Below are 24,414 nucleotides of genomic sequence, written 5' to 3' on the forward strand. Positions count from 1 at the left end.
CATCGTGTGTGTTGGGGTGGGATGAGGAGAAGCGAGATGCGGGTGGGGAGGAAGCAGACATGCACGGCAACTCCAAAGACATTCCAAAGGATTTGGGGATTTGGCATTGTGGCAAGAAACAGCAGCAGAGGAGTGGGCAAAGATTCCCATTGATGTCACATTCATTGATTGGGCCTATGGAGAGCTATGGTGTTACTAATTAATGTTGAAATGATGCTTGGGAGTGACGGGGTGACAAAACCATCAACACTCTGTGAATCAAATTTAGCAACTGAGGCTTTTCTCAGGGCAGGTCTACACTTAAAATGTTTTAAGCCACTGTAGCGCTTTAATGAAGACACTCTACGCCAATGGGAGAGAGCTTTTCCATCAGCATAGTTAATCCACCTCTCTGAGAGGCGGTAGTTATGTGGGCAGGAGAAGCTCTCCTGTTGACATAGCACTGTCTACACGCGGGGTGGAGTGGGAGTGGATTAGGTTGGCATAACTAGTTTGCTTAGGGGTGTGGATCATTCCCACCCCTGAGCAATGTAGTTATAACAAAGAAATTCTGTAGTGTAGACCAGAGCTTCAACAGGAGTTTGCCTGATTAATAAGAACAGCATGAGACCATAGTCATGAAATACAAATTGTGCCAAGAGAATACTTCAAACGCTGCATGGTATTCAGCAGTATCATTCTTGTATTGTGCTGTACTATATGTTAAGGCCAGTGGAACAGAGTGTCCTCTAACACCTGTTTTGTTCCATTGACGCCACTGACTCAGAGGAGAGATGAACCAAGATGGCAAATTCTGTCACCAGCCACCAAGGAAACTTCTGGGCCAGGAGTAGCCTCTAATCTATAATCAGCAGAGGTTGTGGAATCAGTGCCACATCAATGCTGGCTTCTGAGTCAAAAGTTGGGGATTTCTGCTGCACATCTCAGTACATTTTGTGACGTAACAGCGGTAAAGAGAAATGTACATTTATTCTAGAATGTACAAATGTGCACAGCCAACTAGAACCAAAGCCCTATGTCACTGGTGTAGCACAGCATCAGCAAAAGCTTGCAGTATGACCCAGGCAACTGCAATGAAGTCAGTGGAACTGAACGTCTGCATATTGCGGTCAGGACTTGGGCCCAGTAAATGCAGAGTCTGCTAATGTAAAGTTCGCTTCTTAAAAAGCACAGTGATTAAAGCGCATGCTTAAGCTTGCTAGGCCAAGATTTTCCAAAAGTGAGACTTCTAGGCTGGCATTTTCCTAGATACCTAAATAAATAGGCTGATTTTTCAAAAATGCTGAGCACTCAGAAACTCCCACTGAATTCAGTGGAAGTTCTGGATGGTTCAACAGCTTTGAAAATCGGGCCTCTTACACTGGGCCTAACTATGGATTTGGAAACCTAAGTTTAGGCACCTGCTTTTGAAGATCTTGGCATTAAATATCAAGTAAAAAAGAAGAAACCAGCCAAGGTATGATTGAAATCTCTTTTCCACAGGGACTGTTATTTTGTTCTGTTTGTTCAGTGCCGGGAACAACTGAGTTTGGTTAATGACTGAAGCTCCTAGAGGCTACTGCAATACAAATTATTATTATTAATAATAATAATAATAAATCTTGTGGTCATTCCCAATTTTATTTTATAAAACACACCAAAAAGTTTTGGAAAAAATGAGATTTCAGGCATCTGATAGCGTTATGTTAAAGCAGTGATCTGGGACCTTCTTCTGGTTGATTATGGGCATATTAAAAATAAGTCAATATATTTTTAGTCGCTGCGGCTTAAATGTCACAGAATTTACCGAATTTGCTTCAGGATTTCCCCATGCTTGATGCAGAAAGTAGCACCAGTGTGACACTGATTTCTATAGACTGATTGTCATGCAGATTTTATAACACTAATTGATGACTGTCTAATTTTAAATGTTTATTTTGAATTAACTTTGCGTCTGCAACCTTAAAATATATGGGGCAGCCTTTATGTGCCTTACTCCGCACAACTCCAATAACTTTTGAAAACTACTAACATGATTTCTCTGGGAAACCTACTCTGCTAAAAACGATGGATAGGGCAGTAGCCACAGTCTCAGCTGCTATATTACATGGCGCTGTGGCTTCAGGGTACCTCGTGGCAGAATCCACAAGTATATATTTCTTTCCAGTCCTGGAAGGTTTGGAGAGGTGCCCTACAATAGCTAAAGATGCTCTGGCAAACACTGCCTTAATGATGGGCAATAGCTGCAAAGGTGATTTGTAGGGTCCTTTTAACCTCTCACGCTTCTGACATAAGTCACAACTCTTACAGTAATTTTTTACTGTCTCAAACATGTGAGGCCAATAGAAATTCTATTTAAACCTGTCACAGGTTCTTTCTACTCCTAAACGTCCAGTAAATGGGCACTCATGGGCTAACTGCAGCAACTCTGTTCTGTATTTATCAGGCACAAGCACCTACTTGCAAATCTCACCAGAATGCCTCTTTTTACCTCTGGGAGCAGCTCAGTACAACAAACCTCCAAGAAAAAAATCTACCCTTCCCTTCCCCCACCAGGTAGTATTCTAAGCAGCAACTCTCTCCTGGTGCAAGGAACAATCAGCACGTTGAGCCTGAAACTCCTTTTAAGTTTCACTTAAGTTCAGAGCAGACTCTGGTAAGACAGTGGAATTTTCAAACCTCTCCTCTGAGAACAGGCTGCTACCTTCAGCTGACAAAGGACTGTGGGCATTTCCCTCCCCCTCACAGCCCTCCCTGCTGTCCACAGATAAAGCAGGTGAGGCCGATCTAGCCTCTTTCTGGCTATGAGTTATGACGTTAGCCTGTTTACACATGGCTAAAATATTGTTGCCCATTAAAATATCCATAGGAACCAGATTTCTGATGCCTACATCTCCCTTAAAATCCTCCCTCTTGAGGTGAACCTCACCCAGAAGTACAGTTACACCGAATTCAGCCAAAGCTGAAATATTTGAACTCTTTCTAAGGAGTTTATCTTCCTTCCTTACCAAACTTTCCTTGACCTAAATGAGTTGGGACACTGTGTCCCTTCTTACAATCTATGCCATTTACTTCAGTAGCCTTAATAAATTCTTCACCACCTTCCCAAGACTCATTCTTAATATAGTTCACTGGGTCTTCCACCTTCTCTGCTGGTATGTTTGTGGCTATGGTAGCAGCACTCACACTCGGGGGTGAATTGTGGGGTTCCTCTAAATTTTGGGCAATTTGGATTTTATATGGCTGGGAGCCCTACAGTGATAGCAGACTACCTGCCTTCCTTTAGGGTAGGGGGTTTTAAAACCTGGGCTCCCTTGGGTTTTGTTTTTTTTTTTAAATCAAAGTTGGGATTAAGTTTATGCCCAGACCTCTCTTCCCTCTTAACCTGGGGGATAGGGAGACTTCCCTTCCCCTGGGATTTGTGCCCTCCATTAATCCTTGATTCAACATATTCATCAGCAATTTCTGCAGCCTCCAAAAGGGTGGAAGGTTTTTTGTCACAGATGGCTGCTTGTACCTCATCTGTAACTATCCATAACAATTGCTCCTGGGCCATCAGATCAAACAGTTTTTCATAATCACCTTCAGCCCCTATCCCCATTATCCATTTTCTCGTAAAATTACACTTCTTATCCACACATTCAACATGCGTGATGTGGTCAAACATTTTAGGATCTCTATACTTCAATCGATAGGTTTCAGGGGTAATGGTAAACCTTTCCAGTACATTTTCTTTAAATTTCTTATACACCATAGCATCACCCTCCTCCATATAATTAAAAACTTGTCCCACCTTCCCCTTAAATCTGACCAAGAGGATAGGCATCCACTTACCCTCTGGGATCTTGTGGATCCCATACAGTGTCTCAAAGGAGAACAGGAACATTTCTATATTGTCAGTCTCTTGGCAAATTGGGCACACTTTCTCCCATACCTTTGTGTGTTGTGGGCTGGGGAGAAAGTGTGTGGGGGGGTGTACTCACTGGATGGAGAGTATTTGCTGCTCCAGTATTTTGAGCTGTATTGTTTGAGCTTCCATAAGCATCCTCTGGGATCTCTCTTCTGCTGCCTTGATTTCTTTGGTCTCTGTGATCCGACCTTCTGCCATCAGGCTCTTGTGATCCTGGTCCTCTCAGGCTCTCAGGTGCTGCAGTTGGGCCAGTTCCATTGCAGTGGTCTCTGTGTCACCAGGGCAGGAAGGTCCTTGGACACCTGGTCAGAACTTATGAGCAAAGCTCTCAGTTCCAGATATGGGGTTTTCTTTTTATGGGATATTCCCCTGTCCTTACATAACTTTTCAAGGGCTTTTTTTCTCAAGACAATCATATGACTGTGATTCACCCATTGTGGCTAATCTTTAACATTTAACGGTTGTATGTTCTATAATTATATTTCACCAGTCCAGTGACAAGTGTGAACACCTAAAGCACTATAACAGTCTTACCATAGAGTCACAGACACTCCCCTTGGGCACTTCCATCTATTTTGCCTCCCAGGCAAGCTGGACTTTGTGACAGATGGTCGCTTACACCAAAAACCACAACAATATTCAGGTTACTTCCAGTCCTAAAGGGCCAGTTACTTATCCCAGGTTGGCTATACTGTAGATCTCGAACCAAAGACAATGCTTGTAGCCAGTCCTGTAATAAAATAACTAAAGGTTTATTAACCAGAAAAAAAGAAATACTAGAGTTATTGACAAGTTTAAAGCAGGTAAAGATACACACACAAAAGAGATATGGTCTTAGGTGCCAAAAGATGATAGTAGCTGCTATAACATTCATGCTTTATAAGTCTCTTAAGGCTAACCCAAGCTAAACAGCTGGGGACTCCTTGCTTATGCTTAGAAATCCTCGTCCCTCAGAGTTCAAGCAGCATATGAATAACATTTCTCCTTAACAGGCATTTTTATTCTCTTCCCCCAACATTGAAGCTATGATGGGAAGAGGGCTTGAGCCACATACCCTCTTCAGGGGTGTGTGCGGAGTTTGAACTCCACTGCCCTGCAGCCAGGTAAACAACCATCTGCCCTTCCCCTTTAGAAGCCCCTGGAATTTTTGAAATTCCATTTTGTGTTTGCTCAGCATGGAGAGGTCTCATCACATCTTCCCAGGTAACCATGGCAGGCTATTGCAGCAAACGCTGTCCTGTGTGGACAGCTGCAGATCTGCTGAAGAGGAGCTGTGCAGTCCCATCTGTGCTTGAGCCATAGGAATTTTGATACCTACAGGCAGATTTCTCAAGGCTTGTGCAAAAGGGGCTATGATCAGGACACACCGCAGTGCAGAGCGAAGATAAAGGAGCTGAGGCATATGTACCATAAGGCAAGGCATGTGTACCATCGCTCTGGTGCTGCACCTCAGACCTGCTATACGGAGCAGAATGCTATCCTTGGTGGTGACCCCACCTCCATCGCCAAAAGCCCCGTGGAGATTTTGACAGGCCTGGAGGCGGTGGAAAGAGGACCTAACCTGGAGGGCGAAGTCATTGATGAAGAGGTGGAATTAGACGACGATGTGGAGCTCCTGGGGGAGTCTTCCAGTGGGGTAGGCAACCAAGAACTGGTCACCACTCCAGAGGTGTCTAGCCAGTCTCAGCAGTTGCTCTCTGGTGAGCAAGAAGCAGGAGAGGAGATGTCTGGTAAATGGCTGTGGTTTGTGTAGTGCAGAGGTGGGTTCAGAGTATAGAAATGTAGAAGGCTGGCTGTGGTTCTGACATTTCCCTGTGTAGCTGATCAGTAAGAGCTCACAGGAATCCTCCAAAGAGATCTCCAGAAAAGCTTCCTGGAGGTACTAGCTAATCCTCTGCCGAAGGTTCCTTGGCAGTGCTGCTTTGTTCCTCCCCCCAATGTAGGAAACTTTTCTGTGCCATTCGGCAATCACTTGTGCAGGGACCAAAGTGCACACAGGTGAGCAACATACAGAGCAGGGCAGAAGCCACAAGCATGTAGCAGATGTACCCTTGTTTCCCTGCTTACCCTTAGCAGTGAGATATCTGCTAGAATGACCCCTACCTGTGGAAAAGTGTGGGAGAATTCTAGAATTTTTCCCCTAGTCAGCTGCACCACAACCCTTGCAGAGTGTTCTTTTCCCCATGTAGAGCAACCCCACCACCCCCGCCAACACTCACCATACTCTGGGTCTTTGCTGAGATGTGCGCCTGCCAAGGGTCAGTGAGAAAGTGATTGTTATCTTACAAAAGGTATATTTTACTGAAATATTTCAATGGTGTGCTTGAATTTTACCATCATGCTTCTGTGCATTGTTCCTTCTGCTCCAGCAGATGTAGCCTTCAGGAACACCCCACACACACCGGCCGAGTGTCTCTGCCAGATAAGAAAGCGCCCAAGATGGAGCAAAGAAGACATGTTCCAGGAGGTACTGCACTTCTCCAATGCAGAGAAAAGGGAGTGCAAGGAGTGGAGGGAAGCTGAAAGGCAGGACAGAATAGAAAATCAGTAGTTTGTTAAGAATGCTACTGAGCGGATGATTAAAGTCATGGAGGAGCAAAGACAGATACTGAAGTCCTTAATAATGCTGCAGACTGACCAGATGTGTGCCCGCCCTTCCCTGCAGCACATTCAGAACTCTTTTGCCTGCCCTTCCCCCAAACTCCACCCGCACAGTCCTTTCCGCTTTCCGGGACTTCTCGATTTCCCTTTCACTCCACCCCCTCGGACAACTTTCCAAATGATAGCTGGACCTACACACAGCTCTGAAAGTCTGCTCTTCCTTGATGCCTCCTTTCCCACCAAGCATCTTTGTGTGTGCATGTGTGTGTGTTGTTTCTTGTGCAATAAAAGCAAAGATTCCAAATGGTAACTCATCTTTATTTGTTTCCTATACATTGAGATAGCAGGCACTATCAATACATACACAGGCAGTTTAATCGTTTGCTTACTGGAATGTAAGGCCCCAGATGTCACCATCGCTTCCTAGGAAAACTAAATGTAATGTAACATTGCAGCACCAATCACAGAGATATACTTACTGGTTCTCATTTTCAAAGTGTTGCCTCAAAGCCTCCCTGATTCAAATTGCTCCCCTCTCAGCTCCTCTGATAGTCCTGGTATCTGGCTTGCCAAAATCAGCAGCCAAGCAGTCTGCCTCAACACTCCGCCCCTGAGCAAACCTTTCATCCTTAGCTTCACAAAGGTTATGCAACGTACAACACGCGGCTATGACCATGAGAATATTTTCCTCACTGAGGTGTAACTTGCCATAAAGGCATCGCCAGTGTGCCTTTAATCTGCCAAAGGCACATTCCACACTCATCTGTCACCTACTCAGCATGTTGTTGAACCACTCCTTACTGTTGTCCAGGTTTCCCATGTAAAGTTTCACGAGCCATGGCTGTCAGGGGTGCGCCGGGTCTCCCAGGATCACTATGGGCATTTCAACATCCCCTACTGTAATCTTCTGGTCTGGAAAGAAAGTCGCCGTTCGTAGCTTTCTATACAAGCCAGTATTCCTGAACATGCATGTGTCATGCACCTTCCCAGACCACCCTGCGTTGATGTCAGTGAAACACCCGTGGTGATCCACAAGTGCCTGCAACACCATGGAGAAGTACCCCTTCTATTGACGTTCTCTGTCGCAAGGTGGTCTGGTGCCAAAATTGGAATATGTATGCCATCTATCGCCCCTCCACAGTTAGGAAAACCCATTTCTGCAAAGCCATCCACTATTTCACACACATTTCCCAGAGTCAAGGTCCTTCGTAGCAGGATGCAATTAATTGCCTTGCATGCTTGCATTAACGCAGCCCCAACATTTAACTTCCCAACTCCAAATTGATTCGCGACTAACTGGTAGCAGTCTGGAGTCGGCATCTTCCACACAGCAATTGCCACAAGCTTCTCTACCGATAGGGCAGCTCTCATTCTGGTGTTCTTGTGCCGCAGTTCTGGGGCAAGCTCCGCACACAGTTCCAAGAAGTTGGCTTTCCACATCTGAAAATTCTGTAGCCACTGCTCGTCATCCCAGACCTGTATGACGACAGGTACCCACCATTCAGTGCTTGTTTTCTGAGCCCAAAGGCGATGGTCCACCCTCTGCAGCTGTTCTGTGAATGTCAAATGTAATCTAAAGTTGCTCCTATCCTAATCACACAGCATGTCAGGCAACTGGAAGTCTTCTTCAGTTAGGAACTTCGCGATTAACTGCCCTGCCATCTGCGATGTCTTCATGACAGTTATCAGAGCATAGGAGAGCAGTATGGGGTCCATCCCTTCTCACGAAGATGCCGGGGTGCATAGCAAAGAAGGGCCATTGAAAAATGCTGCAGAAGAAAACCAGAAGCCCATGGAATGTTGGGAGAGAAAGCAGTGCATCCCAGGACATTGATCCCACTCCCAAGATGCGCCGCGATCTGCTTCACCTTCCCACAAGACCTAGTGGCAGAAGGTGTAGAGTTGGACTGTGGGATAGGTACCCACAGTGCATTGCTCACACTGTTGATGCTAGGGCCCCAAGTGTGGATGTGCTCTGCTGACAGAGGGAGCGAGTGTGAACATGCAATACCAATTTTTATTATAGCGCTTTTTGAGTGTCGACATAACTTTTGTTGACAAAACTTTGCAGCGTAGACATAACTTTTGTTGACAAAACTTTGCAGCGTAGACAAGCCCAAAGTCTTTTGTCCACACCGGCTTGTCTGATGCCTGTAAACCTTCTTTTGTTGGGGAGGAAATAACACCTCTAGTGGTGAACTAGGTATTTCACACTTGGTAATGCCGGTGACAAAAATGCCATGCGAATACCTGTTCTCACTTTCAGGTGACATTGTAAATAAGAAACAGACAGCAGCATCTCCTGTAAATGTAAACAAACTTGTTTGTCTTAGGGATTGGCTGAACAAGAAGTAGGACTGAGTGCACTTCTAGGCTCTAAAGTTTTACATTATTTTGTTTTTGAAAGCAGTTATGTAACAAAAAAAAAATCTACATTTGTAAGTTGCACTTTCATGATAAAGAGAATGCACTAGAGTACTTGTATGAGGTGAATTGAAAAATACTATTTCTTTTATCATTTTTACAGTTCAAATATTTGTAATAAAAAGAATAATAGAAAGTGAGCAATGTACACTTTGTATTCTGTGTTGTAATAGAAATCAATATATTTGAAAATGTAGAAAAATATCCAAAAAATATTTAATACATTTCAATTGGTATTCTATTGTTTAACAGTGCAATTAATCACGATTAATTTCTTTTAGTTAATCGCATGAGTTAACTGCGATTAATTGACAGCCCTACTTATTTCATCATGTGAAAAAGTTCTACCAATCCCAAAGGATCGGACACATTGCCTCCCAGGTTAATGAATATTCCAGATCTTACCCAAAAACATGCTTACAACTAATTCTTATTAAATAAAGTAAAATTTATTTAAAATGAAAAGAGAGTTTGGTTAAAAGATCAATATACATGAAGTTCAGAGTCATAGCAGAGATGGTAAGCTTTATAGTAGCAAAGCGTTCTTTTAGATTTTAGTCCACAGGTTATAGTCCAATGTCCAATATTATATTCAGGGCGGACCAGTCAGCACTGGGATCTCAATCTTGTGGTTTAAGCTTTCCCTGCGTTCAAGCATCAAGCAGATCTGAGATGACATGATCAGGACTCAAGGGTCTTTTTATACAGTGTTCTAGCATCCATTTGACCATACAGTCCTGGGCAAACAATAGGCTTTTGATGTAACCTTCTGCTTCCCAAACACCACCAGTAATTAGTTACACAAATTAACATAGGGCAATTTAGTCATTTAGACAGTCTATCACAAACTTCAGAGACATATAGACAATGACATTACTTCACCCAAGATTCATCTAAATGTTCATATTCCCTTTTGATCTCTGAATCCATAGCTATAGTGACAGACAGAAACTGTCCGTTTACATGGCTAACATTTATGAGTACACATATACAATTAGTATCACCCCTAACTTTAACAAGATAGGTTTGCATTGCAAAGTTCTAGCCTATCTAGCATCCAATGGCCTTAATTATCATTTCTAACATGTCTCTACAGGCTGATGTTGGGTTAATTAGCCTGCAGGATGCTTAACCCTTTCCGGCCATGTGTTACACTCTTTATAAGTTTCAGAGTAACAGCCGTGTTAGTCTGTATTCGTAAAAAGAAAAGGAGTACTTGTGGCACCTTAGAGACTAACCAGTTTATTTGAGCATGAGCTTTCGTGAGCTACAGCTCACTTCATCGGATGCATAGCATATCGTGGAAACTGCAGAAGACATTATATACACACAGAGACCATGAAACAAAACTTCCTCCCACCTCACTCCCCCGCTGGCAACAGCTTATCTAAAGTGATCCTCAAGTAGAGCCATTTCCAGCACAAATCCAGGTTTTCTCACCCTTCCCCCCCCCCCCACACACACATACAAACTCACTCTCCTGCTGGCATAGGGTGGTGTTGATGTGACCATCGTTTATTAGCACTGTAGTGTCCAGGAAGTGGATCTCTTGTGTGGACTGGACCAGGCTGAGGTTGATGGTGGGATGGAAATTGTTGAAATCATGGTGGAATTCCTCAAGGGCTTCTTTTCCATGGGTCCAGATGATGAAGATGTCATCAATATAGCGCAAGTAAAGTAGGGGCGTTAGGGGACGAGAGCTGAGGAAGCGTTGTTCTAAATCAGCCATAAAAATGTTGGCATACTGTGGGGCCATGCGGGTACCCATAGCAGTGCCGCTGATCTGAAGGTATACATTGTCCCCAAATGTAAAATAGTTATGGGTAAGGACAAAGTCACAAAGTTCAGCCACCAGGTTAGCCGTGACATTATCGGGGATAGTGTTCTTGATGGCTTGTTCTTGATCAACACCACCCTATACCGGAAACCTACTGACCGCTATTCCTACCTACATGCCTCCAGCTTTCACCCTGACCACACCACACGATCCATCGTCTACAGCCAAGCTCTGCGATACAACCGCATTTGCTCCAACCCCTCAGACAGAGACAAACACCTACAAGATCTCTATCAAGCATTCTTACAACTACAATACCCACCTGCGGAAGTGAAGAAACAGATTGATAGAGCCAGAAGAGTTCCCAGAAGTCACCTACTACAGGACAGGCCTAACAAAGAAAATAACAGAACGCCACTAGCCGTCACCTTCAGCCCCCAACTAAAACCCCTCCTACGCATTATTAAGGATCTACAACCTATCCTGAAGGATGACCCAACACTCTCACAAATCTTGGGAGAAAGGCCAGTCCTTGCCTACAGACAGCCCCCCAACCTGAAGCGAATACTCACCAACAACCACATACCACACAACAGAACCACTAGCCCAGGAACCTATCCTTGCAACAAAGCCCGTTGCCAACTGTGCCCACATATCTATTCAGGGGACACCATCACAGGGCCTAACAACATCAGCCACACTATCAGAGGCTCGTTCACCTGCACATCCACCAATGTGATATATGCCATCATGTGCCAGCAATGCCCCTCTGCCATGTACATTGGTCAAACTGGACAATCTCTACGTAAAAGAATAAATGGACACAAATCAGATGTCAAGAATTATAACATTCATAAACCAGTCGGAGAACACTTCAATCTCTCTGGTCACGCAATCACAGACATGAGGGTCGCTATCTTAAAGCAAAAAAACTTCAAATCCAGACTCCAGCGAGAAACTGCTGAATTGGAATTCATTTGCAAATTGGATACTATTAATTTGGGCTTGAATAGAGACTGGGAGTGGCTAAGTCATTATACAAGGTAGCCTGTCTCCCCTTGTTTTTTTCCTGCAAAACCCCCCCCAAGACGTTCTGGTTAAACTTGGATTATTGCTGTGCACATTGTAAGATGAGCTGTTGCCAGCAGGAGAATGAGTTTGTGTGTATGGTTTTTGGAAAAGGGGGGTGTGGGGGGGGGGGTGAGAAAACTTGGATTAGTGCTGGAGGTGACCCACCTTGATTATCATGCGCATTATAAAGAGGGGTTTCAAAGGGGGATGGGCTGTTGCCAGCAGGAGAGTGAGTTTGTATGTGTGTGTGGGGGGGGGGGGAAGGGTGAGAAAACCTGGATTTGTGCTGGAAATGGCTCTACTTGAGGATCACTTTAGATAAGCTGTTGCCAGCGGGGGAGTGAGGTGGGAGGAAGTTTTGTTTCATGGTCTCTGTGTGTATATAATGTCTTCTGCAGTTTCCACGATATGCTATGCATCCGATGAAGTGAGCTGTAGCTCACGAAAGCTCATGCTCAAATAAACTGGTTAGTCTCTAAGGTGCCACAAGTACTCCTACTCTTTATGAGATTAGTTGCAAGTATATAACCATGGTAGAAATAATGATTTACATGATTATATTTCAATTAGATAACGTCACAGGGCAAAGTGTTCTTTTACCTGAACAGGCTAGCCTGTCCTCAGAACCAAATTCTACCCCTTTACAGCCTGTGCAACCCTGTTGACTTCAGTGGGGTTGTGTGGGGTATGAGGGCAGAATTGTGCCTAGATACTAACTAAAAAATAGGATTGTTGGATCATATTAAATTCTGTGTTCTTAAATAGGTCACCTCATGATGAATTATTCAACTGAGTCAAATCTTCTCTCCACTTTTTATGATGATTATTATCCTGAGTTGGGCTCTGTCTGCAGCACACAGAATATCAAGATCTTTGGATCAGTATTTTTTCCATTTCTTTACTGTGTGGTGTTTGTGTTCGGCCTGGTGGGAAACAGCTTGGTCATTTGCGTTCTGATAGTTTGCAAGAAACTGACCAGCATGACTGATGTGTATTTGCTGAACCTCGCCATCTCTGACCTGCTTTTTGTTTTGTCCCTCCCCTTCCTGGCTCATTATGCTTCAGACCAATGGACGCAATGTGTAAAACAATATGTGGAGTTTACTACATTGGCTTCTACAGCAGCATATTCTTCATAACCCTCATGAGCATAGACAGGTATTTAGCCATCGTCCATGCTGTGTATGCTCGGAAAGTTCGAACAACCGTGCTCAGCATTGTTATAAGCCTTGCCGTTTGGTCAGTGGCCATTTTAGCTTCAATACCAAATATTTTCTTTATCCAAGAACTGAATGAAGATGGCATTATGAAGCGTGCTCCTTATTACCAGGATAATAGGACTGCTTGGAAACTTGTAACCAATTCTAAAGTCAATGTTTTGGGTCTCTTGATCCCGCTTGGCATTCTCATTTTCTGCTACTCCCACATCTTGAAAAATCTGCAGAGATGCATGAACCGAAACAAGTATAAAGCGATGAAGCTGGTGTTCGTTGTTGTGGTTGTGTTTTTCCTCTTCTGGGCACCCTTCAACATTGCACTTTTTCTAGACTCTTTGCGAAGCCTGCACATCATAGATGACTGCGAGACAAGCAAAAGCCTAGACCTGGCCCTGCAGGTGACTGAAACCATCTCCTTCATCCACTGCTGCCTGAACCCAGTGATCTATGCTTTTGTGGGTGAAAAGTTCAAGAAATACCTTCAGGAAATACTCAGAAAGCATGCAAGATTCTTATTGATTTGCAAAGACCACAATGTCTTTCAGAGTCACTATAGTACCTCTTTCATGCGCACCCAGTCCTCACATTCTTCTGTGATTGACCCTGTCATGTAAAATAGCATGGGGCAAACACATCCATTCAAGCATGCATTTGGTGTGTTATAAGTATCAGTGACTTTGAAAGCAAATACTCCAGGCAGCTCAGTAAATACATTACTTCACATTGTAGTTGGGAGGACTTAGCTTTCAATTAAAGCTCTCTATTACCCTAGTAATGACTGTGGTATTAAAGCTCAGACAATGTTATAATTTGAGTGTCCTTAAATATATCAATTTTAGCTTCATATATATAATATGCTACCTTACAAGGAGAACCAGGCTGTTATCAATATTATTATTTTTAATCCTAACCCTCACTCAAGTGCTCAGGGACCTATGGACATGTATAAGACATATAATTATCAACCTAATTTCTGAGCTTGGTTTTGTAGTATAATTCCAATTACCCAAATTCCCTTTATCCAAAAATCCTAATTACCCAAATCTACAGTGTGTCCATCTGGTAGCCCTGTGTTAGTTCATCACACACACATCTTCTCAATTAGCCTCTTTGCATCTGTAAGCTCTAATCAACAGATTTGTATTTTTATAGCAAGTCTCAATAAAGTTATTTTTTTACTCTTTTTAATAAAGTACAAAGTATGATGCTAACATTACCATTACTCCCTCTGTTCCCTGTATTTCTGTATCAGTGACAGTGCACCTCAAAATAGCACTTCCAATTATCTAAACACCTGGTTAGTCAAAAGACTGAGATGTTCCCCAAACCACTGGGATTTAACAGTAATGTACATTGTCACTGGTGCTTTTAAAAAAAAAAGTTTCCTGATGTATACTGCGTTTTTTCTGGTTGAGTTTAATAGCCGCTCTTCTTAAACATGGACAATAGAAACTGAGAGTTACAAACCCCAGGGGGACGGGGAGCAGTGGGCGGTTTGATAAGTGTGGGAGTCTCGGGGGGGCTGTCAGGGGGCGGGGGTGTGGATAGAGGTTTGGGCAGTCAGGGGACAGGGAGCAGTGGGGGTTGGATGGGGAGTCAGGTCCCGGGGGGCGGTTAGGGGCAGGGGTGTGCATAGGGGTCAGGGCAGTCAGGGGACAGGGAGCCAGGTGGAGGTTGGATGGGGTGGAGGTTCGGGGGGGCGGGGTCAGGGCACAGGGAACAGGTGGGGTTGGATAGGGGGTGGGGTCCCAGGGGACAGTTAGGGGTGGGGGTCCCAGGAGGGGGTGGTCAGGGGACAAGGAGCAGGCGGGGTTGGATGGGTTGGGGGTTCAGAGGGGGGCAGTCAGGGGGTGAGAAGTGGGAGGGAGCGGATAGGAGGCAGAGGCCAGGCTGTTTGGGGAGGCACAGCCTTCCCTACCCAGCCCTCAATACAGTTTTGCAACCCCAATGTAGCCCGCAGGCCAAAAAGTTTGCCCACCCCTGCTCTAAAGTCTTAAAAAGGGTACATACACATGGCTGGTAGAATCAGCATTTCAATGGCATACTGAACATTCATCACACACTGTATATGAGTGGTACTAAATCTTTAAAAAAGGAAGGGCCACTTTATTTATGTTTCTGTTTTGGTTCATCTCTGTCATCTCCTCTACTGTCTTTCTATTCTCTTTCCTTTCCCAGTTTATTAAAAAAATAGAAAGGCATTAAAAGTACACAGTCTATTTTTCCCTCATTTTTTGCTCCCCCATCCCCATAGATCAGAAGGCACCTCAGGGTGGTGGAACATACATTGGTGGCTCTTTGGTTTACTAAAACCAGCCATACCTTATACAGAAAACAAAACACGGATCAAATTTGTCTCTGAAATAACCCTCAGCCACTCGGTGTTACACAAAGATTAATTTGGTTCAATAATTCAAAATTAGAAGCCATATTTTTCATTTTAAAATATCATTGCATTTCTTTCCGTGTGACAGAAGAAAACAGAGTAGGGACACAAACAGGAAACCACAGATAGATAGATTAGATAGATCACTGGAACAGTCAGTCTTGGAGAGAGACTCAAACATTTTAACATTTAACAAGTTATCTATTTTCCTCACAGTTTTTTATGTGAATTGCACAAAATGCAAACAGTGAATACCAATAAAATAAATACAGATAATAATGTTTAAAAAGTAAAGTTGAATATGATAATATACTACTGCTATGTCCCCCCTTTTAAAAAAGGATTAAGTGACCATATTACTTTATCTCAACTTCTTAATACTAATATATTGTGATATAAAACTTACTGAGGACAGTGCATTGTTCACCATGTTTGCTGATTGGATGGGGATGTAATGGGATTCCTGCATGTACTTCAAAGAGAAACAAAGCCCCCCATCCCCAAAGAGAGAGAGAAGCGTCACATAGACCAACACATGAGTGTTGGAATGCATCCGATGAAGGGAGCTGTAGCTCACGAAAGCTTATGCTCAAATAAATTGGTTAGTCTCTAAGGTGCCACAAGTCCTCCTTTTCTTTTTGCAAATACAGACTAACATGGCTGCCACTCTGAAACCTTTCTCTGTAGACAGAGGGGAGATGGAATATAAGATCTTGAAAAAGGGAAAGCAGCTGTGTGCAGCTCATAGCCTGTGTATGAAAGAGGCAAGTTCCTGCAAAAATTAAACACTGGTTGGGTGGCCAGAGACCACTCACCCCCACCTGCACCCCTCACCCTGTACCCCCCTTCTGTACCCCTTTCCTGCACCCATGCGGGGACACTGACCCGGAGTCATGGGGGCGCCGGTCCTTACTCCTTTCTCCCCCGCCTCCAGCCCTCAGGGGCAGGCCGGCTCTAGGTTTTTTGCCGCCCCAAGCAAAAAATTTGCTGCCCCACGCTCAGGCGGGGCTGGGGCTCGCAGGTGGCGCTGGAAGTGGAGGGAGTGATGTCACCTTCTCTCAGCGCCTGCAGGGGCTTTACCCCCTCCCCCACCTGGCTGTGCAGAGAAGCCCCGATATAAGGGGTGGCACAAGGCAGCGCAGCAGCCCGTGTGCAGATGAGGCGGCACAGCCCCGGCTCCCCGGCAGGATGTGCCCTCTCCTCCCCAGGTAGCGGCTGGGCCCTGGCAGCTCAGCATCCCGGGGCTGGGGCTTCCCCTTCCTGCTGTGGCCGGGGGCGCAGCACCCTCGTCCCGTCTAAGTGGCGCAGCTCTGAGAGCGCAACTGAGGGGGGTGACTACAGGTCAATCAGGTTCAGGTGAGAAGGGGTTATCAGAGATCAATTAGGATCAGCTGAGAGGGAGTTACCTGAGGTCAATTGGGATCAGCTGATTCCAACTAAGGGCTGCCTGAGACCTTTTTAAAACCTCCCCTGTTGGGAGAAGAGGGGTGAGAGAGAGAGAGAAGAAACGGACTGTCCCTGTGCAGCCAAGAGGGACTGTTTTTCACCAAGCCTGTCTCACCAAGGCTAAAACCAGCACAGGCTGATGAGACCAAGAGGGTGCCTTGCCACACCATTTTATATGGTATGCACAGGCATATCCCACATGTGAGCAGAGGGCAACCACTGTTGCTCGAGTGTTGTGGGAGAAATATTTTTCAATGTATATTTTTCAGACACACTCTGACTAGGGAAGGGATTTTGAGGGTCGCCTCCTGAAGGAGGTGCAAAGGATGGCAGGAATTAAGAAGTTCAGAACAACATCTCACCACCCACAAGGTAACTCTCAGCCGGAGAGATTTAATCGGATTCTGTTGTATATGCTGTGGACTTTATGTCCAGAGCAGAAAGCAACCTGGAGCCAGCGTGTAGCGTTTTTGGTGCATGCCCACAATGCCACGAAGAATGAAGCTACAGGAGTCACCCCATATCTCTTGATGTTTGGGGAAAGCCAAGATTACCCATAGACCTGTGCTTTGGGGTATCAGAGGATGGAGAAAGCTATGAGACATCTCTGCAGTATGTTTCCTGACTAAGGGCTTGTCTACACTTACATTTTATAGCACTCTAACTTGCTGGCTCAGGAGAGTGAAAAATCACCCCCCTGAATGCAGCAAGTCTGAGCACTTTAAAGCGCCAGTTTGGACAGGCTCCGAGCACTGGGAGCCACGCTCCCAGCACTCTGAGCTAATCCGCTCGTGGAGGTGGATTACCAGGAGCACTGGGAGAGCTCTCTCCCAGCACTCGCGCGTGACCATGCTCACACTTCAAAGCACTGCCAAGGGAAGTTATTACTGCTTGCTGTGCGCTCCACAATATCTGTGAGAGTAAGGGGGAGACGTTTATGGCAGGGTGGGTGGTTGAGGCAAATCGCCTGGTCGATGATTACATGCAGCCAGACACCAGGGTGATTAGAAGAGCACAGCAGGGTGTGCTGCGCATCAGAGAAGCTTTGAAAACCAGTTTCATGACTGGCCAGGCTACGGTGTGACACTTCTGTTTGTTTCTCCTTGATGAAAACCTGCCCCCTTGGTTCACTCTACTTTCCTGTAAGCCAACCGCCCTCCCCTCCCTGCTTTGATCACCACTTGCAGAGGCAATAAAGTCACTGTTGTTTCAAATTCATGCATTCTTTATTAATTCGTCACACAAATGAGGGGATAACTGCCAAGGTAGCCCAGGAGGGGTGGGAAGGACGGAAGGACAAGGCCTTCAAAACTTATTGAATGCCAGCCTTCTGTTGCTTGGGCAGTCCTCTGGGGTGGAGTGGTTGGGTGCTTGGAGGGCCCCCCACACCGCGTTCTTGGGTGTCTGGGTGAGAAGGCTACGGAACTTGGGGAGGAGGGCGGTTGGTTTCACAGGGGCTGTAGCGACAGTCTTTTCTGCTGCCTTTCCTGCACCTCAACCATAGGTTAGTGCAAAGGCACTAACCGGAGCATATCAGTTTGATCCTCCAGTAGCCTCAGCATTGCATCCTGCCTCCTCTCATCACGCTGACGCCACCTCTCCTCTCGCTCGTCCCTCCTGTCCTCTCACTCATCCCTCCTGTGCTTGCATTCATTTTGTGCTTTCCTAAACTCTGACATTGTCTCCCTCAATGCATTGTGCTGGGCTCTTTCAGCGTGGGAGGCCTGCATGAGATCAGAGAACATTTCATCGTGAGTGCGTTTTTTTTGGCTTCTAATCTTCGATAGCCTCTGGGACAGAGATGATAGGGGGAGCGTTGAAACATTTGCAGCTGCGGGAAGGAAAAAAGGGAGACTAGTCTTTAAAAAGAGACATTTTAGAGAACAATGGGTAGACTCTTTCATGGTGAACCAAGCTGTTAACATTACATAGCACATGTACTTTCTTTACTAGGTCGCGTTTTGCCTCTTATATCGAGGGCCTGCCGATATGGTGTGAGAGATCACACACGCAGGGTTGGCGGGCAACAGACTTCGGCTTGCAGGCAGACATGGTAAGCCACAGCCTCGTGGCTTCTTTAACCTTCCTAACATGTGGGAATGGTTTCAACAGCACCCCCATTTCACATACCAAGCACCCATTGGGTTGGCCCTTTAAAATGGGTTGGCCATTTAAATGGAGGGGCTGCGGTTTTTGGGTTAATGTGCAGCACAAACCCAACTAAACCCCCACCACCTCCCCCCCCACAATTCTCTGGGATGATCGCTTCACCCCTCCCCCACCGCGTGGCTAACAGCGGGGATGATTTCTGTTCAGCCACAGGCAAACAGCCCAGCCGGAATGGCCACCTCTGAATGTCCCCTTAATAAAATTCCCCTATTTCAATCAGGTGACCATGAATGATATCACTCTCCTGAGGATAACATAGAGAGATAAAGAACGGATGTTGCTTGAATGCCAGCAAACACCGGGACCATATGCTGCCGTGCTTTGTTATGCAATGATTCCAGACTACATGCTGCTGGCCTGTCGTGGTAAAGTGTCCTACCATGGAGGACGAAATAAGGCTGACCTCCCCAGAAACCTTTTGCAAAGACTTTGGGAATACCTCCAGGAGAGCTTCATTGAGATGTCCCTGGAGAATTTCCGCTCCATCCCCAGACAAGTTAACAGAGTTTTCCAGTAGCTGTACTGGCTGAAATGTATCCCAAGTCTTCAGGGCAAATTAATCATTAAACACGCTTGCTTTTAAACCATGTATTATATTTACAAAGGTACACTCACCAGAGATCCCTTCTCTGCCTTCTAGGTCCGGGAGCCCGCCTTTGGTGGGTTGGGAGGGTACTAGATCCAGGGTGAGAAACAGTTCCTGGCTGTCAGGGAAAACGGTTTCTCCACTTGCTTGCTTGCTGTGCTTCAACCTCCTCCTCCTCCTCATCTTCCTCATCTCCAAAATCCGCATCCTTGTTGCTTGAGAGTCCACTGACTGAGTCCACGCACAGGGCTGGGGTCGTTGTAGGGGCACCCCCTAGAATGGCATGCAGCTCATCATAGAAGCGGCATGTCTGGAACTCCGACTCAGAGCGGCTGTTTGCCTCTCTGGTTCTTTGGTAGGCTTGCCTGAGCTCCTTAAGTTTCAAGCAGCACTGATGTGGGTCCCTGTTATAGCCTCTGTCCTTCATGCCCTTGGAGATTTTTTCAAATATTTTGGCATTTCGTCTTTTCGAACGGAGTTCTGATAGCACGGATTCGTCTCCCCATACAGTGATCAGATCCAGTACCTCCCGTTTGGTCCATGCTGGAGCTCTTTTGCAATTCTGGGACTGCATGGTCACCTCCACTGATGAGCTCTGCATGGTCACCTGTGCTGATCAGCTTGCCACGCTGGCCAAACAGGAAATGAAATTCAAAAGTTCACGGGGCTTTTCCTATCTACCTGGCCAGTGCAACTGAGTTGAGAGTGCTATCCAGAGGGGTCACAATAGAGCACTCTGGGATTGCTCCTGGAGGCCAATACCGTTGAATTGCGTCCACACTACCCCAAATTGGACCCAGCAAGGTCGATTTTAGTACTAATCCACTTGTCGGGGAGGAGTACAGAAACGGGTTTTAAGAGCCCTTAAAGTCTAAAAAAATGGCTTCATAGTGTGGACGGGTGCAGGGCTAAACCGATCTAACGCTGCTAAATCTGACCTAAACTCGTAGTGTAGACCAGGTCTGAGACTGATGTGCAGAGGTCACAGCAGAGAGGCAGGTGGCAGCAAAGGTGACTGACAGCTGGTGAACGAGTGGCTAGTACAGCAGAGAGGCACAATGAGTGGCCAGCAGGGTGGCTGGCAGAGAGGGGCGGCGAGAGAGTGTCCGAGCAGCGGAGCAAGTAAGGTACCTCTTTGCCCCACCCAGGGAGGGAGGTGAACTCTGCAGAAGCACCTCTGAACTCTGGGTCTGCACTGGCCAAGGACAGCAACTTTGAGTGGGGTGCAGAGAAGGGTTGGGCACATGAAAGGGACTTTTGGGTTGCTGGACTTAAGAACCTGTGGGGAAAAGGACTCTGCCCAACCTACTTGGGGGGTGGGTCTTTTACTCGTGGTTTATGTTTATGAACCCTGTTTGCAGTGTTTTCCCAAATTAACACCAAGTTACTTCCCTCCTTTTATTAAAAGTTTCTTTTCTACACTCAGATTCTGCTTGTGAGTGGGGAAGTATTGCCTCTCAGAGGCGCCCAGGGGTGGTATGTAAATTTCCCAGGTAACTGGGTGAGGGCTCGAGCCAGTTCTGTGTTGTATCAATGGAAAGAATCTCTTAGATATTGAAACCAGCCCTGGTTGCTTCTGGCTCCACCTGGCAGAAGGGTAATTCCCTAAGTTCCTTTTCATAACAACAGGCATAATTACCCATCATGCACCCCGAGGGCCAAGGTAGATGGCAGCAATATTGATGCTTCTCTTTCACCCACCCCAGTCACAGATTCGGCCACGTTCATAGGCGTCCACCTACACAGCCTGGGACTTTTTGCTCGGGCAGACGGAATACTGAACATAACCCTGACCTCTGTTTTCTGAGGAAAGACAATTACAAGGTACTTCTGTGAGCTTCACGAATAGTGCTTGGAAACTTTCCTTGCAGCTGACACTGCCCCATTATTCTACATGTTGGCTTTGGAGTTCTGCTGACTAAATCAACGCTTGAAACCGCACTGGAATTTCCGCAAAGTGAACTGGGTTGCATATACCGTAGAAACTGAAGACAGGATACATCGTATTAAGCCGATCTCAGAAAACTATGACTGCCTTGTTCACCTTCTTATTAAAACTGCCATAAAATACGTTCTGTGGCTATCGCAAGGTCTCTTCTCCTTGCTGGCAGCTGAATACAGAAGTACCCTGCAATGAGCCTGAGAAGAGCGGTGATCCAGACACAGCAAAGGCACTAACAGTCATTGAATTCTGCCCACCTGAAGAGATGGAACAAGTAGAGCCTTGGAAATCCATGGTTATCTGCATCCGAAGCCATTGTATTGTTCACCACGTTTGCGGATCGTGGATTGGATGTGTATATAATGAGATTCCTGTGTCACTCCTGGGGGAATTCTGCGGGATCACACACCCGCAGAAAACGCTTCCCTCCCCCTGCAGAATTCCTGTGCTTCCCTGCAGAAAACAGCAGTGAAGCAAAGGGAAGCCACACGGGGAGGGGAGATGACCATGGGCGCAGTTTTTTGGGGGGGATTGCCCCCCCAGTAGAGGTGTGAGGCATGGAAGGCCACACTAAGTTACATGCCACTGCCCACCTCCTCATGTCTGCAAGCACAGAACTGCCCAGCTGAAGGAGGCTGTGTCTTGGCTTCACTGACTCTGCAGCTGAATGCCACCTTCTGAGTCCTAGCGCCAGTCATGGTCCCCTTCTGTGTGCTGGGAGCCTTCCTGTTTTATGTGCAACAGTGAGTGCCAGCAGTGGGGCTGGGTAAGGGAGGGTGGGGGAAATGAGGGAAGGGGGAGTTGACGGGGGTGGGGGGAAAAAGCAGTGTGGAAAGAAGGGAGGTGGATTAGGGCAGGGGAGGGGAATGTGTGAGTGAGGAGAGGGTGATGGGCAGTTGGGAGGGGATGAGATGGGAAAGAAAAGGGGACAGGGGAATCGTGAGGGGAAGTGGGAGCCCAGCATGCAGTATCCCCTTGGCAGCAGCTGGGGCTCCCCCTTTAAGCAGGCCCATCAAATCTTCACCCTGACAAGCCCTACCCCCCTACATCTGGACCCCCCAGACAAGCCCCCCACACCCATACTCCCACCCCACTGAGCCCCAACCAGCTTCAGCTGGACCCCCACCCCATCAAGCCCCATCTCCCCACACACAGACAGCCCCTGCTGAGTCCCAACCACCTTCACCTGGATCACCTGCAGAATCCCATTGCCCCTGCACCTGGAACCCCCACGCGAGCCCCTGTGCATCCAGATCTCCCACTGAGCCACCCGCATCCAGATTGCTCCCCACAGAAACCTCTCACCCCACACAACCCCCCTCCACACTTGGGGATCCTACTGGGCTGAGCCTGCCCACCCACACCTAGTGTGCCTGGTGCAGAGGGGCAGGGCCCCAGGGTGTTTTCTGGGGCAGGCCTGGCCCTTGCACTGTGTCAGAGTCAGGTGCAGCCTCACTGCTGAGTCTCTGTACCATGGGAGGTGGGGGCTTCAGGGTGATCTCCCACCTCAATGCAACTAGTGGCCTGTGCTCCCCACTACCATGCTGGAGCCACATTTATTTATTGGCAAATAAAATTTGCAGAATTTTAAAATGGTGTGTGAATAATTGTTAATTTTTTGGAGCAGAATTCCCCCAGGAGTATTATACACACTGGGAGCTGCTGCTGATTACTGCTAGGAAGCCAGAAGCTGCTGCTGAGAGCCTGCAGGGGCTTTCATAGAATCATAGAATATCAGGGTTGGAAGGGACCTCAGGAGGTCATCTAGTCCAACCCCATGCTCAAAGCAGGACCAATCCCCAACTAAATCATCCCAGCCAGGGCTTTGTCAAGCCTGACTTTAAAAACCTCAAAGGAAGATTCCACCACCCCCCTAGGTAACGCATTCCAGTGCTTCACCACCCTCCTAGTGAAAAAGTTTTTCCTAATATGCAACCTAAACCTCCCCCACTGCAACTTGAGACCATTACTCCTTGTTCTGTCATCTGCTACCACTGAGAACAGTCTAGAGCCATCCTCTTTGGAACCCCCTTTCAGGTAGTTGAAAACAGCTATCAAATCCCCCCTCGTTCTTCTCTTCTGCAGACTAAACAATCCCAGTTCCCTCAGCCTCTCCTCATAAATCATATGTTCCAGTCCCCCTTTCATCGAGCAGGGAACTTCAGAGGTGGTTGGTGGCTTCACTGGAGCCGGGGAGAGACTATTGCTGTGCCTGGAGCTGCCTGAGGTGGGACTGCAGTGAAGGAACTGTGAATACCCCCACATTCTTGTTTGGGAAAGTACTTGCAAGGGAAGGGGCACAGCAGAGAGACTGAGTTTGAGGACAGGCAGAGTGATCGTCCCATTGAACCAGGACCCAGAGCTGCTGACATTTGGTGGGGCCAGCTCCAGTCATCAGAGGCAGCTTGTTGCCTCGGCTGGGCTGATACACAGAACCACCAGAGTGCTGTCTGCAGCTGCAGATCTTGAAGCGCGCCCACGCAAGCGTCTAGGACGCTGAAATCCAGAGGAGTGTGCGCTCCAGGGTGGGGTAAATGGTGGCAGTGTAAATCCCAGTTAGGTAAGTTTCATTTATCACTGTATGCTATATTTGTTATTTGATTTTATTCAACTGCTCCCTGTGGATTTAAATTAGTGGTGACATTTAATTTTAGTCTGTTATACCCTGTTTCTTTAAGTTGTTAAGCAAAGGTGTGAAAGGTCTAATTTAAGTACCTTGGATGTATATTATTTATAATTGGTATTTTTTGAGTTAGACCCATGCCACACATTATTATTATTAGAATAGGCTTATTCTTGGAGGTTCCCAAGGCGTGCCATTGAGTGTGTACAGGAGCCAGCCAGGTGGAGGCACTGCCAATTTTAACTTCCTTTAGGAGTAAAAGGACTGCAGCAGAGGGGTGGAT

General features: G+C 46.4%; 1 pseudogene; it reads left to right on the forward strand.

The window, feature by feature from the left end:
• The first annotated feature begins 12,462 nt into the window (after window positions 1-12,462).
• On the forward strand, window positions 12,463-13,928 carry LOC119565515 (annotated as a pseudogene).
• The last annotated feature ends 10,486 nt before the right edge of the window (window positions 13,929-24,414 follow it).

This window comes from Chelonia mydas, chromosome 2, assembly GCF_015237465.2.
Source record: "Chelonia mydas isolate rCheMyd1 chromosome 2, rCheMyd1.pri.v2, whole genome shotgun sequence".
Lineage (NCBI taxonomy): Eukaryota > Metazoa > Chordata > Testudines > Cheloniidae > Chelonia > Chelonia mydas.